The sequence below is a fragment of the Nannobrachium achirus genome (genome assembly GCF_963921795.1).
Source record: "Nannobrachium achirus genome assembly, chromosome: 8".
Classification (NCBI taxonomy): domain Eukaryota; kingdom Metazoa; phylum Chordata; class Actinopteri; order Myctophiformes; family Myctophidae; genus Nannobrachium; species Nannobrachium achirus.
Window position 1 is genome coordinate 28,443,308 of NC_137817.1, and position 8,851 is coordinate 28,452,158.

An 8,851-nucleotide genomic window follows, 5' to 3' on the forward strand; every position below is an offset into this window, starting at 1 on the left:
CTGTTATGATTATATAATACTGGGGTGCCTGCTGGCCTTATGGTCCAGGTGCATACCACATAGGTTCTGATGCCTGACAACATGTCGCGGGTTCGAATCCCGTTCCTGACGACCTTTGCTGCGCGTCTCTCCCCATCTCTCACCCCCATTTCTGTCTGTCTGTCCTATCAATAAAACCATATATATATATATACTGTCTGTATATAACAGAATTGTATTCCTTGTTAATTATAGTCAGTTTCTCTCTCTCTCACCCCCCCTTTCTCTCTCTGCAGTGTGACTCAACAACAATCTGAGGTAATCACCTCTTCAGTTATCAAAGGTAAGGCTGCAATGTACGCTCCATAAGTTCCTCTTTTCTGCTGGCATTTGAAAAGAACCCTCTGAACACGTTGACCTTTCCAACACTCTTTCTCGCCATCATGCCTATGACTCAGTGACTGTTCTCTGTACTTCTCCAACTCAATAGCATGTTGTGCTTCTTGTCCTTGCCTCCAGCCACCCTCTTCTCCTCATCCGCAGCCCTGCTCTCTCTGCCCTATCATTACCATAGCACTGTGTGGAGCTGTAATTGACAAAGGTACAAAAATGTTGCGCCACTTTCTATTGTCTATCTAGTGTCTGAAACTATCCACAGTTGATGCATGCACAGTAACATCCTCCGTGTTAAGTTAACCATCTAAACCAGGGGTCTTCAACGTGTTCAGGCCAAGGAGCCCTTAGTTGAGAAAGAGATGAAGCAGGAACCCCACAACCTTTTCAGAGATTCCATAGTTTAATTGTTTGACAGCACAATCATCAGTGTATTTTGGATTCATGTCAATTTGTGTTTTCAGATATTTAAACACTTGAGCCGTCAATACTTACCAGTAAGTCGCTTATCTCCACAAATAGGGCAAAAATTTGTTTTGCCAAAATCTTCCTGATGGTGGCGTTAGATGGGACAGATGCGTTTTGATTACATGACTGTAGAGATACTGTGCGATTTGCGTGATTTTAGGGCAAAATCTGTCGGAGCAGTGTCCAAAAATGTGTTTTTAAAAATCGGCCTGAAGGTGGCGCTATATGGGACAGATTGATGTTGATGAGATGAGTGCATACAAACTGTGTAGCGATTTGCGTGATTTTAGGGCAAAGATTGTAGGAGCTGTGGCCAAAAATGTGTTTTAAAAATCGGCCTGAAGGTGGCGCAATATGGGACAGATCCAAGTTGATGAAATGAGTGTAGACATACTGTTTACCGATTTGCGTGATTTTAGGGCAAAAATTGTAGGAGCAGTGTCCAAAAATGTGTTTTGCAAGAATCGGCCTCATGGTGGCACTAGAAGAGGGCCATGTGAGAAATGAGGGGTGGGGTCTCCGCGCCGCCTTGGCGGACAAAAAGGTACCGGCCCCGGCTCTCCCGGACGCTCCTAGCCCGAGTTACGGCATTTTATGTGAGCTGCAGTGGAGGGGGTCCTCCACTGGGGGCGTCACCACTTATGCATCCGTTCTGGAGCACCAGGAGTCGGTGGTCCCCGGGAATTCCCCGTGAGCAGCCCTGTTGCACATTTGCACATTTGCAAATGTGCAAATGTGGTCATTTTTGAGCGGTGGTCACAACGCTCCTATACGTGGCCGTGTGTGTGGGTCTCCGTCCGTGTCTGTCTGTCTGTCTGTCTGTATGTAGCCTAAATTTCGGCGCGTAACTAGTGCCGCACCATTTACGCCACTCGCGCAATATATACATCAAAATGTGCAGCTCGGCCGGGAATGGTGTTCTATTACCTTTCGTTCCGATCCGCCTTACCATGCCGACGTAATCGGCAAAAAACGACGCTTAATTGTCCCCATTGACTTATAATGGGACAATGCAAGAAATCACTTTCAAGTATTTTTCTCTCGTAAACCATAGGAGCTACAGTTTCAAACCTCGGAGAGGAGATTCATAATGATTTTAAGAATGAATCGAAAAATAATTACATCACTCGGCCTCATGGTGGCGCTATAACGGCCCACTTTACGTTTTGCCCCGTAACTCTTTAACCGTAGATCGGAAAATTAAAATTCTTTTTTCCCTGGATTCCTTGGGTCAAGACGCATCTCCCCATATAGGCCACGCCCATTTGCGCCAGGATAGATTTTCCACCATCTTGAATTTTCTCCAAAACACACTTTTTGCTCCTTTTCCTACATATTTTCTTCAAATGTCACAAAAATCGGTACACATGATCTATGAGGTGGGTAAACCACCGCTCAGTTCACACGGGTGTGATTTTTTACACCTGGGGGTCCCCCAGGGGACCCCCAACGGTTGCGGAGATATGAGCAGAGCAAAAGTGTGACGTGTGACGAGTGACGTGACGGACGGACTGACTGACGGACTGACAGCCGGTGGAGGTTTGGATAGTATAGGAGTGAAAGTAACTGCGACCTACGGTCGCAAATAAACTTGACCTTTCACTCTGTACTTAGTCTGCTCTTTTTCCCCTCTGCACCAAACCTCTGCCGAAGATCTTGACGTCATTACCAGGACGTCATATGGACTTTTTTGTTTGACAGGATTTATGTTGGTTGAAATCAGGTGATATTCTAGGCCAGATAAATATCATAATTAGTTAGATATGTCCCAGAATACTAGTAAGACACCTGGGTGATATGCGACCTCATACCTTATATGCTCATATTTCAACTAACATTACAAACAATAACAATAATCCTGTCAAACAAAAAAGTCCATATGACGTCCTGGTAATGACGTCAAGATCATCCCCATATGGGCTGTGTGTGGGCCCCAATCAAGACGTCACTGAATGGTCCAGGTCCTGACGTGCTTGCTGGGTATGTTCAGGGCTGAGTGGGTCGACCTTCTCCTACTGTAGTTCACTGGTTCTCAGCATAAGGTCTGAGGACCACCAGGGGGACCCTTGCGGGCCTGTAACCCGGAAAAGTGTACAAATGAAACCAAATGGACCCAGGTCGATTTGGTTCCATTTGTACACTTTAGTTAAATTGAGTTGAATTAAATAAATTAAACACAGAGGATTTTGCAGTGTAGATTGCAGTCCCAGAGATTAAACTATTATATCAAATGGGGGTCCATGGCCTAATGCATCAAACGGGGGGGTCCTTGAAATTAAAAAGGTTGAGAACCGCTGTTCTAAACAGTGTGTTAAAATGTCCTGTCTTCATGCATACTTCAGTCACCCACATTATATGATGCATTCAGTTACGTCTATGTGAGTGCATATGGAACCCACACAGGGGGCATCTGCCACACATACGCATATTTGAACCCAGGCTCATTGCTATGGTTACAGGCCCCCTGCCTTCTTCTGATTGGCTGACATCAGTGCAGTGACCCGTGTTTCACATCCCCCCTGTGGTTTCCCATTGGCTGGATGCCCCAAAGTGATGATGTCATAATATGTGCCATGCTGCAATAGATGTGGCATGAAGGCACAACACAGGAGTGGGGGTTTAGAGATAAGAGCGAGAACAAAACGAGTTAGTGTAGATCAAAGAAAGAGGTGATGGCTGACTACATTTATTGGCTGAGTTTGTTAGCAATGATTCACAGCAGTTTCAGACCTATCAAATTAGGTCCCTTCCCAAAGCTACCCAGATAATGATTCATACTGTACCGGCTATGGCAATTCTTTCTCTGGATCTGGCAGATAATTCAGTTGAGTATACTGTATGCTGGATGTTTGCAAAAAACGAACTAGCATATTTGACTTGTGACCAGTAGAGGGCACATCAACAGACGTGTTAGACTGTTGACCATTATTGGGGTGCCTGGTGGCTCAGACAGTTAGTGCACTGGCTATGTATTCCTTGTGAACTTGAGTTCAAAATCAAACTGATTGCATGCCTGTCCTCTTTCACCTTGTTGTACTGTCTCTCTCTACACTCACCTATGTCAGAAATGAAGCATAACAATGCAAAGCAGAGGGGGAAAAAGTTGAAGTTGTGAGTAGTTTTTCATAAAGACAGTCCTGCCTCAGCCTCACCATCAGATAAAAGGTGGCCTGCTTTTATCTTGTCTCCAACTGTGGTTGCAGCCAAGTCATCCTGAAACCCCACCCGCCCTTATGACCCCCCTCCGCCTCACTGCACCCATCAAGTCAACTAATTACTCTTCTCAAAGCTGCTTAACGAACCACTTAATTACAAACTGAAATCTGCCATCGCCCACTGAATCGGCCGAGGTGTCTCTGTTAGCCCCCCGTGTCAGTGGCCAAAGCCGCATCCTCTCTACATGCCAATCAATACACACGTTTTTTGAAAGGTTTTGGAAAGAAATTGAAAGGTTTGAAGGATTTGCTTCAAATAGATTAGGAATGTCAGTTTGAAAGCAGTTGAAAAGCAGAAAAGGTAACAGTGAAGTGGAGGTACTGGTGTGTTTCAATAGAGTAGCGAACAGAGTCAAATCCTCAGTGTTAACTCAGAAGAGTGTACAAATGCAACCAAATGGACCCGATTGTACACTCTTCTGTGTTAAATGAGCTTAAAGACTTTACTGTGAAGGATCATCAACAGGAAGTCACTGAACTCACTGGCAAAAAATATCTATACATTCCCATAACAAAGATTTATATTTCATGTAATAAATAACAAAATATTAACCGCCATATATAGGCCACTTTGTCGTGCAACAAACAGTGAAAATAGTCAATCAGTCCAATGTAAGATTTGGGAAATGGCATGCCCAAAATAGGTAAACCAGGTTGGAAGTGGTTAACACCACAAGGGCTATCAATCAATCACACAGAACAATGGTGTAGTCAGAAAAATAAATAACATACTGGACTCTCATTGCCAGTACTGTATGTGCATGCAAACCTTCCTCTAAAAGTGGGTACAGCAGGTTAGTCTGCATGCTGAAAGTGTAAGTACACCATTCCTTGGAATCTTGGGATTTGGAAAGAGATAAGATGATGAAGAATAGACAGAGCGTATGTCCTGGTGTCACACATGACGGCCGGGGCTGCTGTTCATTTCCTCAGGAATGCCAGGTCTGCACATCATCACATCAGAAGTCTGTGCAATCCTCCATGCCTTAATCCATCCTCTCTGCCTGTGTGCTCTGTGTTTTATGGTTAAAAAAAGCTTTTAGAGTTAGACTTACACAATTAGGAACAGATTCTGGTGGGGGGCAGGATTAGACGTTTAGAGGTTGGTTTAGGGTTTGGGGTTGGAATTATGCCTGATTTAGATTTAATTGCACGCCGGTGTTGCACACCGAAAATAGCAGATCAACAAGCTCACAGCATAGCCTATGTGTAGGTGGGTGGGTGGCGAGGCAGCATGCAAAAGCATATCATTATAAAGAGCCACAAAAAGACAGTGTCATACAGACTTCTGCATGATGTTTGAATCTAGAATCGTAATCTTTTCATAATCATATATAGCGCTAACTCTACAAATGTTTTTAATCATAAAAAAAGTCTCTTTCCTCATGGGGACCAGAATTGTCCCCAATTTCTTTTTTTTCATCCTCATGGGGTTTTACTATCCTCCCCACAAAGACAGTAAAACATGTTATACACACCCACGCATGTACAGGCTCATGCATATATACATATAATATATACACCAGGGAAGACAGCAAGCTGGACATTCCAACAGGAAACAGTGATAGCATCACTTCCTCTCAGAGAGCTGACAGCAAAGTAGCGTGTGACTGTGGGAAAGAAACTGGGACTTTGTGCGTATGTGCGTGCATGCATGCCTGCGTGCGTGCGTGCGTGCGTGTGGCATGTTTCACTATCTTTGTGGGGAGATCCCCAAGGATAAAACAAAAGGGGACATTGTTCTGGTCCCTGTGAGGAAAGGAGTAATTTTCATGATTACAATATTTATAGAGTTTGTACCCTACATGTATGGAAAGATTCAGTTTGGTGTTATGGTTATGATTAGGTATTGAGGGTGAGGAGTTAGGGTTAGGCTTGTTTTAAGTAAGGGAACATTTGAGGTAACGGTTAGTGTCAGGTTGTGGTTAGCTTAGGCTTGGTTAATCTTAGGTTAACCACTTAAGCCATAATTTAAACTTTGTCGTACAATGGTGGCATATGCAGCAAGACATTTTTGAAAACTGTGAAAATGTCTGTCTATCTTTATATTGCACTGTCCAAAATAGGAACACCAGGTGGTTAGGGTTAGATTGTTGTTATCCAGCTCAGTGGACCGCCCTGAGATTGGGAGGTCAGGGTTAAATCCCCCGGCCGGGTCATACCAAACACTATAAAGATGGGATGCAATGCCTCCCTGCTTGGCACTCAGCTTCAAGGGTTTGTATTGGGCGTGAGTCCCTGTAACATACTGTACTGCATCAGGTGTGTAGTTCTGTAGACATCATGCCTGGGGGGTGTACTCGTAGTCACATGATCACCTCACACTACAGAAACAGGAGATAGGCTACTGAACACTTGGTTCCCAAGGCCAGTATTTCTCAAACTTTTTAGTGTCAAGGACCCACAAATTGATATATAATTATAATACATAATTTCCATTGGATTTCTTTGTGTGTCAGGAACCCCCAGAAGAGAAGATTTGTGTTTCTAAATGATTCAAAAACCTTCAAGCATGGCAAAGATAGCAGATGTACAAGCTGGCAGTGTGGCACGAAGTGATGCGCTGTGAGTTCGTACATCTAATTTGTATATCTAATTTTGCATATCCAATGTATAAGTGCAAATGGAGTGATGGAAGTGGTTAAAAGGATTTTGATGATGTATTAACACCATTTGCTGGGCACGCCCTGGAACCCCCTAAAGGAACCTTTGGGACCCACTGCCCAAGGCTACTACTACTACTTAGATATGGTTAGGTTGTGCATATAGGTTAAGGCTAGAGTTACTGTAGGTTGAGCCGGCAAACACAAATGAAGATAGTTGAACATAAGTGAACATATTTATTTTTTCTTTATTTCAGATCAGTGTAGAGAAACCGTGGGCAGAGAGAGATTGTAGAGGCAGGGGTCAGCTTGAAATTCTTCTACTCACAGGGAACATTACGTTCTCCAAGTGAATTATTATAAATATACCAGAACAATTTGTGCCACATGAGAAAAATGCACATTTCTGACATTCCACCTGTACAATCCACACTAATTTCCCTCCGTCTTTCAACTAATACCTATTAGCAACATGTTTGTTGCTGTAATCAGGGATAATTATTGTCCAACAGGATTTATCACAGCCTCCGCATAAGTCCCAAAGCTCACACCTACACGCACGCACGCACGCACGCACGCACGCACGCACGCACGCACGCACGCACGCACGCACGCACGCACGCACGCACACACGCACACACACACACACACACACACACACACACACACACACACACACACACACACACCCACAGGCTCACACACCAAGATACAATAAAGAACACTATTGAACTTCTGTGTGAGTAACTCTATAGGAGCTCAGTGCCACAAAGAAGAAAGGAACACACATGAAGCGATATAGGAGAGGAGAACTAACGAGAAACCTTCCCTCTGGGTGCTAATTACATGAGAAATATAATGATTGTATGAGATGCGGAGACAGAAAGCAGCAGAATGTTTAGAATATGGAGAGAGAGAGAGAGAAAGAGAGAGAGAGAGCGCAGAGCTAGGAATGTGTGTTGTTTAACACAAACGTCTGTTCAAAGTAACACTGTTCAGTGTACCCGTGGGGATAACATACAGTACACCGATTCCTTGGTCTTCTTACACACAAAGTATGGTTTTACATGCTCATGCACACACACACATAAGCACAAGTGCACGCACCACCCGCGCACAGCGCGCGCACACACACACACACACACGCACACACACGCGCACGCACGCACGCACGCACACACACACACATACATGCACGCACACTTTTGAATGACTGACAGGTAGATCACTGAGAATATAGTCATGAAGCTAGAGTCATTTTCTCAGAGTTGGCTGGTCAGCAGTAGCTTTGAATGGTGCACACACGCAAATTCACACACGCACGCACGTACGCACGCACGCACGCACACCCACGCACGCACGCACGCACGCACACACACACACACACACACACACACAATGGGTCACCTCCCAGTCCCTCTGCAATTAAAGTCTTAGTCACACTGCGCCAAATGCTATTTCAGTTTTCAGCTCTGGTCTTCCATCCCAGTGTCTCTTGCAGACCTCACAGCGGTGTGATGTCTTTTCTATTCCATGTTTCAGTCAACAGCCTCTCTCTCTCTCTCTCTCTCTCTCTCTCTCTCTCTCTCTCTCTCTCTCTCTCTCTCTCTGTCTCTCTCTGTCGGTCAGTGTATAGCCTATTGGTGCTGATTTTGATTGACACATGTCACTATAGGGCAATATGGATTCACACAAATGGCTGCCACACTATTGGCTTTATGTCTGCATCATGTGGGTCACTTTCGCTCCTTATGCTTAACCTCAGGTAGCCTACCCTATAGGGCCTACTCTTGTATGCTATGCAAATTGAACCTTACAAGTCTATAACTCTGACAGTGTACAAATGGAACCAATGGTACCATTTCTGTCAAAGTTAAGGGGAGACCTTCAAATGTCAAAGTTTGAGAACGATTGGGATATTCAACACCACAGAGCAAAATCATCAGTTAAATTAACACCAGCATGCAACCAAGTATAAATCAGGTGATTTCCTGTTGAATGACAGCTCTGGTGAGCGTGCCACGTCTCACTCTGACATACTGACACTTTCTCTCAGATTCTCTGACACTCTGGCTCTCTGACACTGACTCTCTCTTTGACTCTTACTCTGGCTCTCTCTCTGAGGTCTGTCTCATAAGCATGGTAAGTTGACAAGTTCAACTATAACGATAACTATAAATATATATATATATT

The 8,851-nt window shown here is 44.3% G+C and overlaps 1 long non-coding RNA gene across 1 annotated transcript in view; it reads left to right on the top strand.

Moving 5' to 3' along the window:
• The first annotated feature begins 274 nt into the window (after window positions 1-274).
• Window positions 275-8,851, top strand: part of LOC308289842 — a 10,894-nt gene continuing 2,317 nt past the window's right edge. Inside the window, exons 1-2 of the long non-coding RNA XR_013962269.1 lie at window positions 275-322; window positions 499-580. This is a non-coding gene — a long non-coding RNA (uncharacterized lncRNA). The remainder of the gene's footprint in view (window positions 323-498; window positions 581-8,851) is intronic.